This window comes from Mandrillus leucophaeus, unplaced genomic scaffold (assembly GCF_000951045.1).
Source record: "Mandrillus leucophaeus isolate KB7577 unplaced genomic scaffold, Mleu.le_1.0 Scaffold536, whole genome shotgun sequence".
NCBI lineage: Eukaryota > Metazoa > Chordata > Mammalia > Primates > Cercopithecidae > Mandrillus > Mandrillus leucophaeus.
In genome coordinates, this window is record NW_012105764.1 from 1,645,681 (window position 1) to 1,649,391 (window position 3,711).

Genomic DNA, 3,711 nt, shown 5'->3' on the forward strand with positions numbered 1-3,711 from the left:
GCCCCTGTGTGTGATGTTCCCCTCCCTGTGTCCATACATTCTCATCATTCAACTCCCACTTGAGAGTGAGAACATGTGGTGTTTGATTTTCTATTCCGGTGTTAGTGTGCTGAGAATGATGGTTTCTAGCTTCATCCATGTCCTTGCAAGGGACACGAACTCATCCTTTTTTATGGATGCATAGTATTCCATGGTATATATGTGCCACATTTTCTTTATCCAGTCTATGCTATTGTAAATAGTGCTGCAGTAAACATATATGTGCATATGTCTTTATAGCAGAATGATATATAATCCTTTGGGTAAATACCCAGTAATGGGATTACTGGGTCAAATGATATTTTTGACTGTAGATCCTTGAGGAATCGTCACACTGTCTTCCACAATGGTTGAACTAATGTACACTCCCACGAACAGTGTAAAAGTGTTCCTATTTCTCCACAGCCTCTCCAGCCTCTGTTGTTTCCTGACATTTTTAGTAATTGCCATTCTAACTGGTATAAGATGGTATCTCATTGTGGTTTCCATTTGCATTTCTCTAATGACCAGTGATGATGAGCTTTTTTTCATGTTTATTGGCTGCATAAATGTAGTAGACTATTTTTTTTTTTAAAAACAGTTTCAGGTTCACAGCAAAATGTAATGGAAAGTAGAGAAATATCCCATATATCCCTGTCCCCCAACATGCATAGCCTCTCCCGTTAACAACAACCCTACTGGAGTCGTTCATTTGTTACAATCGATGAACCACACTGACACATCATTATCATCCAAAGACCATAGTTTACATTAAGTTTCACTCTAAATGTTGTGCATTCTATGCATTTGGATAAATGATAGTAACATGTGTTCACCATTGTAGTATCATACAGAGCAGTTTCACTGCCCTAAAAATCCTCTGTGCTCTGCCTATCTATTCCCCCTTCTCCTCTAACCTTTGGAAACCATTAATCTTTATACTGACTCCACAGTTTTGTCTTTTCTAGAGTGCCATGGAGTTGGAATCATGTAGTAGATAGCCTTTTCAGACTGGCTTCACTTAGCAATATGCACTTAAGTTTCCTTCATATATTTTTGTGACTTGATAGTTCATTTCTTTTTAGCACTAAATGAATTCCAGTGTCTGGATGTGTCACAGTTAATCTATTTACCTACCGAAAGATAATTTAGTTGCTTCCAAGTTTTGGCAGTTATGAAGAAAGCTGCTATAAACATCTGTGTACAGATATTTGTGTGAATGTAAGTTTCCAATTCCTTTTGGGAAATACCATAGAGTAAGATTGCTAGATTGTGTGGTGTGAGTATGCTTAACTTTGTATGAAACTACTAACCCAATTTCCAAAGTAGCTGTATCATTTTATGTTCTGCCCAGCAGTGAATGAGAATTCCTGTTGCTCCACATCCTCATCAGCATTTGGTGTTGCCAGTGTTCTGGGTATTGGCCATTTTAATATATGTGTAGCTTTATCTTATTGTTGCCTCAATGTGCATTTCCCTGATGACCTATTTCGCTGATTTTAAAGTTTATACGAAGGGGAAAAACTCCCAGAATAGCCAACACAATATTGAAAGAGAAGAACAAAGTTGGAGGACTGACATTACCTGATTTGAAGACTTAACTATAAAGCAATAGCAGCCAAGATAGTGTAGTATTGAAGAAAGAATAGATGAATAGATAAATGGAACAGAATAAAAAGTCCAGAAATAGACTTACACAGATATAGTCAATTAATCTTTGACAAAAGACCAAAGGCAATACAGTGAAGCAAAGATACTCTTGACATCTACATACCAAAATTAAGATGTACCTAGACACAGACCTCACACTCTTCATGAAAATTAACTCAAACTGGATCACAGACCTAACTGTAAAACACAAAACTATAAAACTCCTAGAAAATAACATAGGAGAAAATCTCAATGGCCTTGGGTTTGCAAGGAGTTTTTAGACGCAACACTAAAGGCGTAATCCATGAGAGAAAAAGAGTCACTATAATGGAAAGTTTCTCTTCTACCAAAGACACTGCAAAGATAAGAAAAAGATAAGCCCCAGACTAGAAGAAAATGTTTTCAAAAGACATATCTGATGAAGGACTGTTATATAAAATATCAAAATAACTCTTAAAATTCAACATAACAAACAATTGACTGAAAAAATGATGAGAGACCTTTACAGACTCCCCATCAAAGAAAAGGTAGAGATGGTAAATAAGCATGTGAAAAGATGCTATACATCATATGTCATCAAGAAAATCGATTCTTTTTTATTTGCTGATACTTCATACCTGCTCCAGAACATAGCTGTCCACTGATTGTGAGATATGAGGTTCCATATACGTCTAGTATTGTTCAAATCTTTTCCACCTTTGTTGTTAAAGTATCTTTATTTTTGTTTCTTTAAAAATCATAGCTTTGCTGGCTATAGAATTTTAATTTGACAGTTATTTTTACCAACTATTTGAAGTTATTATTTCAATGTCTTTTGGCTTCTATCAGTATAATTTCTTTTCTGGCCTTTTTAATGGGTAATTTCCTCCTCCCTCTTTCTAGCTTGCAAGATTTTCTTCTAGAAATTCTACTTAATTAGTCATATTTCATCATGGTTTCTCTTTGTTACATGCTTATTATATTAAACATATTTTAAATTTTTTTCTTCAAATTATTTTTTTATAGTGCCATTTCTCATTTGTTCTATCTGCTGACCCTCCCTGTTTCCTTGTGTTTTATTGTGTTTGGCAGATAATTTTTTCTCTTTGTTTTCTTGGAAAGTTTCATGTGCCTTGGGTTGAATATATTTTCCTACGTTGCAACTGCACAATTTTTGCCAAGATATTAGAGATTTTAATTTCTCAGTTTGGGATTCCAACACCACAGGGATAGCATTTAGCCTTCCATAACCGTGCAAAGTATAAGGTTGGAATTTTCATTTTTATGCATATTTTTTTCTCAATCTGCCATGATGTCAACACTGAGACTGAACTATACTTTAAAAGAGAAAAGAAAGTTTGTGCATAATATTTTATTCAACTATATTAAGAAAAAAAAACCGAACAATTGCCTCCGAATCCCTTTTTTTCTTGTTCTTTACCCTTTTATTAATGTAAGCTATAAGAACAAACTGTACTAGCATAATGAAACTTATTTATTGGTTTAGGATAATGGCATTGCACAGTTATGCACAATACATTCTCATTCCAGACCTGGTGAAAAATGAATGATAAGTATCAATATAAATTATGTCCTATGGTTAGCAGAAATTAAGTGAGAGGGTTATAAGACAAACACACACATATGCAATTTGTCTTCAAATACAGTTTACTGTTTTTGTTTTCCGTATCATAACTTCATTGGTAATTAAACTAAAGAACTTCTACACAGAAAAAGAAACTATCAACAGAGAAAACAGACAACCTAAAGAATGAGAGAAAATTTTTGCAAATTATGCATCCAACAAAGGTCTAATATTCAGCATCTATAAAGATCTTAAAATGACAAGAAAAAAACCAAACAACTGCACAAAAAAAGTGGGCTAAGGACATGAACCGACACTTTTCAAACAAAGGCATACATGAGAAAATAAAAACTCAACATAAATGATCATTAGAGAAATGCAAATCAAAACCACAATGAGATACCATCTAACACCAGTCAGAATGGCTATTATTAGAAAGTCAAAAAATAACAGATGCTGGTGAGGTTGTGGAGAAAAAG